This window comes from Salmo salar, chromosome ssa07 (assembly GCF_905237065.1).
Source record: "Salmo salar chromosome ssa07, Ssal_v3.1, whole genome shotgun sequence".
NCBI lineage: Eukaryota > Metazoa > Chordata > Actinopteri > Salmoniformes > Salmonidae > Salmo > Salmo salar.
Genome location: NC_059448.1, coordinates 49,484,488 through 49,496,675, shown reverse-complemented (window position 1 = coordinate 49,496,675; position 12,188 = coordinate 49,484,488). Strand labels below are relative to the sequence as shown.

The window sequence follows — 12,188 nt, the reverse complement described above, 5'->3', positions numbered from 1 at the left end:
CAAGATAATGCACAACTTGTGTATCAGATAAGGTTGGAAGAAAAACCAACGTAGACTAAGTGTAGACAAAATATTGCCTCTACAACCCTAGGAATACTGTTATATGCATTCTGAAAGAACATAGGTTTCAGAGAGAAACACAGGTGATTCTGCTTAGGACCATTGCAGTATTGGAATACAGAGACTCTTAGTGAGACCGGGAGAGGGGTCAACCAGTTCTAGCAGAGATCGATATCAGAGATCGATAAGCTACACTGACAAGCACAGTTCTGCTATAGATAACTGATCCTGGGGGTGCTTTAAGTTCACTAGGCACCGCCATGCCATTTCAAGCCATCATCCTGGATTTTCCCATTAGGCTGCGGTTCACCCACTCCTGACCCCAATCTCAGAGACATCTCGCAGAGACGTGATGGGGGGGGGGGTGGGGTGGAGATTCGTGGGCACCTTTTCTCAATATCGCCTACCACCCATCCCTTTGACACAGCCTTAACAATTGAGTAGGGGAGCAGTGGGCTGACCTTGACCGCTCAGATGACGGAGTGGGGGAATGCCTCATGTGAGCAGATCCCCTAAAAATAGCATAGGCGGCAATTAAGCGCCAATCTAATCATCCGCCTGCGTAAACGAGCCGACGATTCCGCCCTCATATTCCCCAGGCTTTCCAGACCGTTTCCTCATCATCTTTGGCTATCTGTTTAATTACGCCCCCGTCAGCCCCAGATGAGGGAGCGATAGCCTTATCACCACGGCTCATTTCCAAATCCATAAAATTAATCAAGCTAACCTCCCATCAGCAGACTGCTATGGCTTGGTGGCTCGGTGACATAGTGGCTCAGAGTCAGTGTGAGGACTTAGCTAACTGGAACTTTAGTGCTTTTCCCAGGGAACAAAGGATGTTCCTAGACCTAGAGCAGTGATGTTCCCCAAGGTGCTCCTTACATACAGTTCTAACGTACAGCTGTTTAGATGCATAATTCACAAAATATGATCATGTTGCCTTGATAAACCTGACCAATTGTAAGGTATTAGTGAGTACCTTTACAAAGTGGCATCAGTGGCAGTGCAGCTGTTCCAACTGCCAACCCTCCAGAGGAAAAGACATTGCTCGGCCAACCAAAGCCAGTCTGAGTTTCTCTCCGAGGTGCACTCCATTCTGACAGCCAGGGTCTCAGACATCGATTTTGGAAGCGAAGGTTGGGCGGAGCCGTCACCACGTCGGGGGCTGGCAGCTGAACCAGACAGGCGGATGGAGAGCTCCCCCTAGGTTTAGGCCGTCATTTATCTCTAAATGACAGCAGATGGTGGGCTTGGCGCCGGTGCCATCCTCTCAATCTCCCAAGGTGCATTTCTCTGATGGATGTGGATGAGGGGAGGGCTGGGAAGTGGCTGTGCACATCTGTGCTTCTCGATAACGGGGGGCTAAGTGTGTCTGTGTGCTAGCCGTAACTTCTCGCATATTAATCATACCACCTTCCTCTGAGTTTATTCACTTCTTAGCTACATCTCTCACCGCTAGTCCCTCTCAAGTTGTGAGAGAAGCCCTCCATTCGATCCTGTGGAGAAATTCTTACCAACAACATTTCACACTGTTATAGCCCAATGGACACTAAATTCTGTTCTGAAGATAAAGTATTCCTTAGTTTAGTTTTAATAGTATAGTATAACACAGTATAACACAGTGTATCCCAAACTTGGTCCTCAGGAGCCCAAGGGGTTCCGTTTTAATGGTATAACACAGGGTATCCCAAACTTGGTCCTCAGGAGCCCAAGGGGTGCACGTTTTGGTTTTTGTCATAGCACTACACAGCTGATTCAAATGATCAACTAATCATCAAGCTTTGATCAAGCTGAGTAGTGTTATGACAAAAACCAAAACGTGCACCCCTTGGGCTCCTGAGGACCAAGTTTGGGATACCCTGTGTTATACCATTAAAACGGAACCCCTTGGGCTCCTGAGGACCAAGTTTGGGATACCCTGTGTTATACCATTAAAACGGAACCCCTTGGGCTCCTGAGGACCAAGTTTGGGATACCCTGTGTTATACCATTAAAACGGAACCCCTTGGGCTCCTGAGGACCAAGTTTGGGATACACTGTGTTATACCATTAAAACTGAACCCCTTGGGGGCCTCCCGAGTGGCACAGTGGTCTAAGGCACTGCATCGCTAGCTGTGCCACTAGAGATTCTGGGTTCGAGCCCAGGCTCTGTCGTAGCTGGCCGCGACCGGGAGGCCCATGGGGCGGCGTCGGGTTAGGGAGGGTTTGGCCGGCAGGGATATCCTTATCTCATTGCGCACTAGCGACTCCTGTGGCGGGCCGGGCGCAGTGCACGCTGACACGGTCGCCAGGTGTACGGTGTTTCCTCCGACACATTGGTGCGGCTGGCTTCCGGGTTGGATGGGCATTGTGTCAAGAAGCAGTGCGGCTTGGTTGGGTTGTGTTTCGGAGGACACATGGCTCTTGACCTTCGCCTCTCCCGAGTCCGTGCGGGAGTTGCAGCGATGAGACAAGACTGTAACTACCAATTGGATACCACGAAATTGGGGAGAAAAAAGGGGTGAAAAATACAACAAAAAAACTGAACCCCTTGAAGTCCCAAGGACCGAGTTTGGGAAACCCTGTGTTATACCATTAAAACTGAACCGCTTGGGGTCCCGAGGACCGAGTTTGAGAAACCCTGTGTTATACCATTAAAACTGAACCGCTTGGGGTCCCGAGGACCGAGTTTGAGAAACCCTGTGTTATACCATTAAAACTGAACCGCTTGGGGTCCCGAGGACCGAGTTTGAGAAACCCTGTGTTATACCATTAAAACTGAACCGCTTGGGGTCCCGAGGACCGAGTTTGAGAAACCCTGTGTTATACCATTAAAACTGAACCGCTTGGGGTCCCGAGGACCGAGTTTGAGAAACCCTGTGTTATACCATTAAAACTGAACCGCTTGGGGTCCCGAGGACCGAGTTTGAGAAACCCTGTGTTATACCATTAAAACTGAACCGCTTGGGGTCCCGAGGACCGAGTTTGGGAAACCCTGTGTTATACCATTAAAACTGAACCGCTTGGGGTCCCGAGGACCGAGTTTGGGAAACCCTGGTATAACATGTATCAAAGATGATTGTGTTTGTAACACATGAGTTGTAATATATTCTGAGAGCTGTAAGGCCTCAACATTCTGTATTCCTTAAAACTAAGCTCTCTTTGTCACTCACACAAACACGCAAAACACGTAGTAGACAGTAGGTGTATTTGGACAGTAGAGGCCCTCCGTCATTGGCTGACCTCCTTGTTAGGGTCATCTCATGGTGTTAATAACCCTGGCCTCTTGCCAGAACCATTAGAGTGGAGATACGGCATCATTAGCCCATCCACGTCCTAACGCTCACATCTCCATGGAAACCCTGGGCTCTGGCTGCTCCGCGAGGTGCCCTTGGGATGCTCCTTGCGTCGTCATGGGGTGGCAGCTCAGGAGTGAAAGCTGATTTAGCGGCTGCATCAGGGAGCTGGCAGATTAGTGGCAGGGAAATAGGGGCCAGCAAACAGTCAGCAGGGTGATTGGCTCAGCAATAACAGAACACCCCTTTGCCGACAGGGACCGGCGCTATGTGGATGCAATGACAAAAAAGACAGTTAGCGAACTCCGTCGGGGCTTTACGAGGCGTGACTTGCTTTTGAATAGCCTTGATTGTAAATGTGCCATTCAGTAGTGTGATTATGTAATGATGGGAAACTGTTACAGAGCATTTGAAGCAGTAAAGGGCACGACACATTGGTTCATAGGGTACATTAAGCATGGCATAATGTCCATCTTAATAATACAATACATAAAACTTACATGCACCTTAATGTTGTACTCATTGTGTTATTGTACTCTTGTTATTCAGTGCTGTCAGCATGTTATAAACCTGCTGCATCCTATCAGAAATGGTCCCATTAGATAACAGTACATCTTCCAACATCCCTCCGTCTTCAGTGAGGTGGATGAAGAAATGATTTAATGAATTAAGTCATTTATGCCCAAATAAACAAATCAATTATTATGTTTGAGAATGACACTGTGCTTTATTGAGAGTTCAAAGGAGTGTCAAACTAGTGAGTTCTTATATTTCCTTTCCAAGTCTGCTGGTTCAGGCTGTTTGATCACACTTTGGGCAAGGCAATCGAGCAGATTGTCTTGACAGATTGGTGTGGAGGATGAATCTGGAACAAACGTGTGGGAAGCAGAAGATTCTGTTGGATAATTATCCTCCTTACATCCCCTCTCTTACTAAAATATATCAGTGTAATATACCAATGCATACACTTTGTGGGCCTGCAAGCCATAGCTTTGCATTCAGCTCTCTATATGCTTGTAACACGCCACGGCATGTTGATAAACCAACAGCTGTTGTTACGGTTGTTTTCATTGTTTGAATTGGCAAATGTCTTTAGTGATGGCAAAACTGAAACGTACCCTTCAATCAATTTCAGCGGCGCCCAATGATGCCAGACGGTTGGCGAATGTATCCCATAACAGGAGTTACAGTGGATCTTCTTTAGACTTAAAAAAAAAGTTTTACAGTCGCAGATCATTGTTGGAATCAAAAGCTAAACAAAGTATGTATCATACTAAAGGGTGACGTAAGGGTTATGCTACATTTGGCAAAGTCACAGACTACGGATCTGTTTAACCAACCATTATGAATAGTCAAGGAATATTCTGTATGACCCGCTATGCATTACACAGGGTTTGATATATACTTCATTACAAATGGTTTAAGCTACACTTTCTGAGACAGATAACTCCTTTAGGGTTAGGGTTTTAAAAGAGTAGGTGTCTAACATAAAACATGAATGGAATAATGGGCAATATGTGGTGTGTTTGTTTAGCGAAATGTTGAATCATGAACGGTCCAGACGGTTTACAGAGCTTCTAGGAAAGCTGACACTCACTTAGCCCCCAAAAACATCTCTATCTAGTCAAGATCCCCCACTGCCTCCTACCATCGATCCTCAGCATAGAGAGAGACGGCTCAGGTCTAAATATTGTCCTTTGTGTGTAAATAACGTCTCTTAGCGACAGACCCAGTTACAGAGGCTTTCCGGTGTACTTGGCCTGAATGGGTTATTGCTGTTACTCTGTGTAGACCACATCATCACTTGATGCAGACTGATAAACTGCTGAAGGACAGTATTCTGAAACAAGATGTAAAGTATTACAGATTCAAACACAACAGGAAGACTGCTGTATAGCTGGCTCACAACAGAGAGTCACTTTCAGTTGAAAACGGACATTTAATATGCTATTTGTCAATGGGACAGAACATGCAAAGACAGTTTGTGTCTTTGGAAAGGGCCTTTGCAAATATGTATAAGCAATATTGACAGAGCTTTGGAAGTTCTAGTGCTGTAGTGGTTCAGACACAGTTCTGAGGACCTTTGGGCAGAGTTGTGGAGTAAAATAGCAGAACTAGTTTAGCACCTGTTCTCCAAAGGAGCTGACAGGGTGACCTGCAGAGTATATGGTTGGACGGCTGGACTCAAGGTTAGAGTGTCCTCTTCCGCCCTTGAGATCACACGCAAAAACTCCAGGAAAGTTTTTACGTTGCGCCTGCCGCCTGCTCCTTGCTGACTGGCAGCTCATTAGGGCAGCGACGCGCCATGCACGTGTTTTCTCCCAGACAGGCCGCACCACGGGCTGCATGCTAATTGGGGAGGCGTAGCCGGTGTTGAAACGACCTTGTGTCCGCACCAGGCTCTGATTATGTGAGGGGGGGCGGCTTGGCGGGACGCCCACGCGGGCGATTCGCAAACACGTTTTGTTGTCTGCCTAGCAGGGGGTCTCTCTCCTCCTCCGTTCCGTCTTGCTACTCCTCACCCCTTCTTCCTCTCGTGAAGCCTTGGTTCTAATCTGACCTCCAGGTTTCATAGCAAAGTCAGCCAACTCTGACCACTCATCCAACGTGAGAGCTGTCAAAGGAAAGAGAGAGTGAGAGAAATGAAAGAAAGAGAGAGATGTGAGAGGATAACAAATAACGTTGAATAAGGACACACATAGAAGAATAGAAGAATGTTGTAGAAAATAATTCTACAAACAAAGTTAGACTTTTCCAGTTGGAATCAATGCAGCATGTACGGTTATGTTAGTTGTAACCTAATGCTATACTTCTGCCGAGTCATTCACCAACAGGCAGAGAAATTTGAAGGTGCACTATGTAGAAATCACTCTGCCATTTCCTGGTTGCTAAAATTCTAATAGTTTGCCTAATTTCAGTTTATGTGACAAAACAAGCAACCATAGTGTATAGAATCATTGTACCATCTAAATCGTTGTGAAATATTTTTTCAATAACTGAAAATATTGTATTTTCAGCTGTTTGAAGCTGGTGTACTAAACCGAAAGTAAAAGAAGCAAAAACGACAGATCTATAACTAACATTTCTATGTGAATTTAATCCAGTTGCCCAAAAAGTTACATATTGCAGCTTTAACTGCAATATTTTTGTCTTTCATAACATTGTCATCATATGGTAGATATATCATAGCAGAGCTCTCTTCTCACAATGCAGGAGGCAGGTTTTCAGAGTAAAACATTATGACTGGAGTAGGCTGAATAAAAGCCAATCAATGATCCACAGTCGCATGCACACACACACACACACACACACACACACACACACACACACACACACACACACACACACACACACACACACACACACACACACACACACACACACACCGTGGAGAGGGTTGCCAGCCAGAGTGTTTAAGTGCCATCAGTCCTCCTGCCCTGCCCTCGTAGATAAAGAGGGACCTGCCATCAGCCACACGGCCGTCTCGTTCAGTCCTCATTAAAAAGCCATCGTATTAAGAAATCATTTCAGCTTGTCCTGATGAGCCTTTTATTGCCTACTGTAAAATATTTTCACTTATCGAGGAGTCGAAGGGAGTGGGAGTGCTATGAAGAACGAGAGGTAGAAAGAGAACGAGAAAGAAGCTGAATGGAAGATTGCAGAGGAGGACAGATTTGATTTTTAAGAGCATTTTATCATGTAATTTTGAAGGCTATTTCATCCTCAAGGGTGAAATGCTGGCTTTGGCTTCTCCAACATCAGATATGGCTGTCCTATCTTGCTGCAGGAAAGACTCTTCAGAGAATTGTCGGCTAAGTTGGGAAGGGGTCTTCAGGCCAGGTCTTGGTTGTGTTGAATTATTGAGTGCAGTAGTCTGTGTGAGGAGTTGCTCCATGATTTCTTTGGACTTGCAGTATTAGGGCAGTTTTCTGACTTGGATGTGTTCTTTGGTCTTTAGCTCAACGGGTGTATCATCGTGAAACATGTCGTAATAGCTGGAGAGATGCTGGTTATTAGAAACAGTGTTGAGGGGAGCTTCCTTCTACTAACATCTCCTATTCTCTTGCATGCAGTTTGGTTTGGTTTTGGGGTGTGGCTCAGGGGCAGCCATTACAGCAGTAGCCCATTACTCATCCTCCTAGCTGCTGTCTCGGGGCTCCCGCTCCAGTGCTAATGCAGATTACAGGGATATATGAGGGCTATTTTGTTCTCAGTGGGGTGGGAATGATCACTAGCAACCGTAGCTCTCTCAGATGCGCGAGTATACATCTGTTCCCACTGTGAAATCGCACCCAAAGATCCATCAGAGCCAGAACCCAATCAAATCTGTGGATAGTACATAAATTACACGTTAATTAGCACTTTATAGGAGTTTAATTATTCATGTACAACATGTTAATAGATGGCAAGGCCTTTGCAGTTTGGGGTAGTTCCAGAGTCCACTACTAATGGTTAGAGTGAGTCATTATTCATCTGTTGTGTAAATAGCCCATTTGTCATGTAGTGCTATTGGAGCTAAAATGTTTGAGCAATCTGTCTCTCCAATAGCGCCAGTTTGAGGCAGATCAATCGATCTTTTTACAATAAATATGTCACTGCTCATTGTGTGCCATGTAATACTGAACCATTTGGAACAAAATTGAGACGGGAAAAAAATAGGACACTTTGAAAAGAGAACCTATTTTTTGCACATCTATCAAACGAGGTCCATAGGGTCTTATAGGAGGCTTCAATTGTGCTGCTAATGGCAGTACTACTAACTCAATTTTTACTGCTGCCATTAACAATAGTGATGTTTAGAAATGGTGATAGTAACTGTCACAGCATTACATTTATATTATTTGATATAATAATTATAATAATCTATCCCTCCGTTCTTCTTTCAGGGCCCCACAAAATCATTTGGAAGAAGTTGTTTCAGCGACCAACATGTCAGCAATTATCACATTAACAGGTGGGTCGGCTGGTGTCACCATCTCACATACAGGTTAGTCATGTCTTCTGAAGACATCTATTATAGAGATAGAGCGAGGTTATCGGTCTATATAATATTTTAAGCATTGACCATGTTGATAACTGTACCTGCAATTGTGTAACCCCCCATCCTCCCTCTTTCTAAAAACAGGTCACAAGATGTGCTGGGCTCCCCCTCCATGAATCCCAAGAATCCCATCATGCCCTAGGAGTTTAAAAGCTCCAATCCAGCTCGAACTCAACCTCACATGACTCCAGTTCCCATCACCAACTTGACTCCAGTCCCTTGTTGTTCAGTCCTGCTGTTTCCACACAGCGGTCTAGTTGTGACAGTGGCTTTCAATGAGAATCCAGTTGGCCTTCCCTCTCTTGTACCCCTCATTAACGTTGGCCCCCATGTCAGAGCCCTGGGCTGCAGAGGGGAAGGCTCTCATGGTGTCTCTGCTGTACGGAGAGCCAGATCTGATCCCAGCCATGAGGAGCCCACAGGCGGAGAGCCCTGTTTAAAATTCCGCTCTGCAACGTGTCGGCTTTCCAATCCACCGGGATTGCATTATTAAACTTACACAAGCTCATTTCCATACAAAGCAGGATATCAGCGGCAGAGAGTCATGCATATTTATCGCCGTGTGCCTGGCTTACGCACGAATACACTCGCACAATAACCCGCACGCAGGCATAACTTAGTCGTGGTACATAAGTGAGGAAGGAAACCGAGGTGCATTCCTAATGGTTTGAGCATGAGAGGTCCTGAGTGAGGATGGTCAATGAAATCTACATGTCAATCACCTGACAAACCGACACATAAACAGGCAGTTTCTCACACGCAAACAGAGGAGAGGAGATGAGTTACACTTTGAGATCTGACGAGAAGTGTATTAGTGAAAATCTACACGCAAAGTAATGCACACACGGTCCAGCCAAGCCTCCACTTGTCCATGTTGACTGTTCCCTGCTAGTAGCTAGTTCCCTCAATGTCCCTGCCTGTGTGTCTCCCCCCGTCCCTACGTCCCGGCTGCCCCACTGTTCTTCTCCTCCTCCACTAGTTTCCGAGCACCGGTTTCTCCTCTCCTCCTCCTCCCCCTCTTTTCTTCCTTGCCCTCCTTCAGGTGATGTCCGTCCCTCCTCCTCCTCCTGTGAGATTGCTGCTGTGTCTTATGGCTTTTTATTCCTACGTGAGGATAGATGTGTTCATGTAGGGATAGAAGCCACTAAACACACGGTGAGAGGTCAACGTGCAGGCCAGTAGAGCCAAGGCTTCCTTTTCCACACAGAGCAAATACCCTGCGGTGAAGTTATGGTGGAGTTTACTGTCTAACTCTAGGTCTACATGCAACCGTTAAGTTACTTCTAAACAGAAATGCCAAACACATAGGCCTAAACAGAATGGCAACTCTCAAAGACCCACCAACAAAGGCCCAGTACTAAAGGCTGTAACAAAGCCAAAGAAGGTCCTAAGATATAGTCCAAAACTAGTCTGTAATTCACTGGTTATCAAACAACCTTGTTCAAGAAATCCTTAAGAAAAGGGAAGCCATGTTCTGCTAACAAATGGATGGAATACTTCAAGCTAAGGTAGGTCCACTACATCCATCTAAACTGAGGTGAGTTTCGTCCAGGTTCCCAACCCCAAATAGGATGAACATTAGAATCCTGAGATGAATCATTGTAAAGCGTGAAATGTTATTCTATGTGCTTCATAAAACCTACTTCTAGCTGCCATCATAGCTGAAGTGTAATAATTCAACACCCTCACTAATGTACATGAATGTTCACACTATAAATCTACATCACAACACATGATAGGAGCATCAATTATTGACAGTGTTTTCTATAGACCTCAACGCTTTCAGGGAGAATATGTTGGAATAGATTACTGCCAATGGATTCACTGCCTGAGGCAGAGTTGAGTTGATGCATTAATATAAAGTCTTTGTATGTATATACATGCATCTCTGTCTTTTAAGAATCTATCTCCTGGCAGACTTTGATTTTCCTGTAATAAATAATGCTCTTTTGTGTTTTGTGTTGTTGCCGTTCTTCATTTGTTTTCATATTTTCAATGGTGCGAATTGATTAATAAATTATGCATTCAGCCAACCTTCTGTACCGATCTGTTTCTTTTGCTCATCTGCACTGTTATTTAAATGATACACACACACACACACACACACACACACACACCAAAGCATTGTTTTCGCAACATCTCAAATGAAATGCTGAAAGGCTGTCGCAGGGGTTGAAAAGTCTAAATTCCTACTCATTTCGTATGTAAATAGCAATTAAAAAACACACCCAATCATGACCTTTGACCCCTAACACTTGTAAGAGCACTGTGTTGAATCCTTTCATAAATTGTCAAAGGAAAATGTTGATACATTTGTGCCAATGTGTTGTCATAAAAAAAATAAATCAAGGCAATATTGATGGGTAAAAAGTTGACACTGGCTTGGCAAACAATATTTCGGACATGATTGTCAGGGAAAGCCAGAGAGAGTTTGAGTGATTTCAGGGACAGGCGAACCGTGACAGCAGAGTGGAGCGGAGCAGTCTGGAGTGAGTGATTGAGTTAAAGTGGAAACTTGATAGAAGACCAGCATGTTTTTCTTCTTCACTGTGGTTGGGAGCAACCCGCCCACACACACCAGCCATTTGTCTGGGGGATCCAGTTTGTGGTTTCATGATGAAACTAGAGGAAATCCGACTGCTGCCGGCACACCGCACATTCTCTTTTCTATTTCTTCTCTCCTTTCTTCAACAATTCCTCCTCATAGCCTTTTCCCCCGAGCGCCGCTTCCACTTCTTACCGCAATTAGCGGAACGCAAAGAAGCCCACTTGTTTGTCAGCACGGAAATAAAATGGTAATTGGATAATCCGTGGAATTTCGGCAGTGTGTTCGGGGAGTTCGTAATTAAACCTGAACTTCTGATAAATATTGATTCAGATGAGCCCAGCGAGTGAAACGCATGCTAAACAACTTCAGGATGAGCCAAATGTAGCCTAAACTATGCCAGTCAAAGAAGGATTAAGCTGTATTTACACAGGCAGCCAAATTTGGATATTTTTTTCACTAATTGGTCTTTGGACCAATCAGATCAGCTCTGAAAAAGATCTGAGGTGATAGGTCAAAAGACCAATTTGTGGTAAATAAATATCAGAATTGGGATACCTGAGTAAATGCAGGCAGAGTCATGTGTATATTTGTTTCCCCATTAATTCAGAAAGTGATACTCAATGGTCATGTCCGAAATCTGTCTTGCCTACTTTTTACTAAAGCGGCATACTGTATTGGCTGCTAATCGTAGTACACACTATTTTGAATGTACTGTTTAGTAAAAATGATGCAGTAAAGCAAAACATGTCAGCATATTAGGACTCACATATACTGAGAATGTGTCATCTAATGCACAATTGCATTTCCCGCCAATTGTTCATTTTTGGTACAGCCTGTCCTGCCAGCGGATTATCAGTTGCTGTCAAACACACATGGGTCTGAAAAGACGATTCTCTTCCTCAATAGCATGCAGCCAATTCTACTAGATGAAAGGCCTAAATTAGTTTGACATTTGGCGTTTAAACAATGACTGACAGGGGAATGCTGTTTGGAAGCCACCACACAGCCATTTTGGTACTCCTCCATTGTAAAAAAAAGATTTCTTAAGCTACAGAAATGCATTTATTAACGTCTACAGTCGTTTTGACAAGTATATTCTAATACAGACACCTTAATGCATACTTTACAATTATATTATGTAAATAAGACATAAACATGAATAATATATAAAAACATATTCCTTAAAGTAGTTTTTAGAGAGTGCAAATGTTACTGTCCCAACTACAACAAGGAAATACTTAAATACATGTAATTATGTCCTTGA

General features: G+C 44.4%; 1 long non-coding RNA gene across 2 annotated transcripts in view; it reads left to right on the top strand.

The window, feature by feature from the left end:
* LOC106609520 (uncharacterized) overlaps window positions 1-10,409 on the top strand; it is a 34,958-nt gene extending 24,549 nt beyond the window's left edge. For both annotated transcript variants that reach the window (XR_001329709.1, XR_006770665.1), the window contains exons 4-5: window positions 8,222-8,289; window positions 8,461-10,409. This is a non-coding gene — a long non-coding RNA (uncharacterized lncRNA). The remainder of the gene's footprint in view (window positions 1-8,221; window positions 8,290-8,460) is intronic.
* Window positions 10,410-12,188: the final 1,779 nt, after the last annotated feature.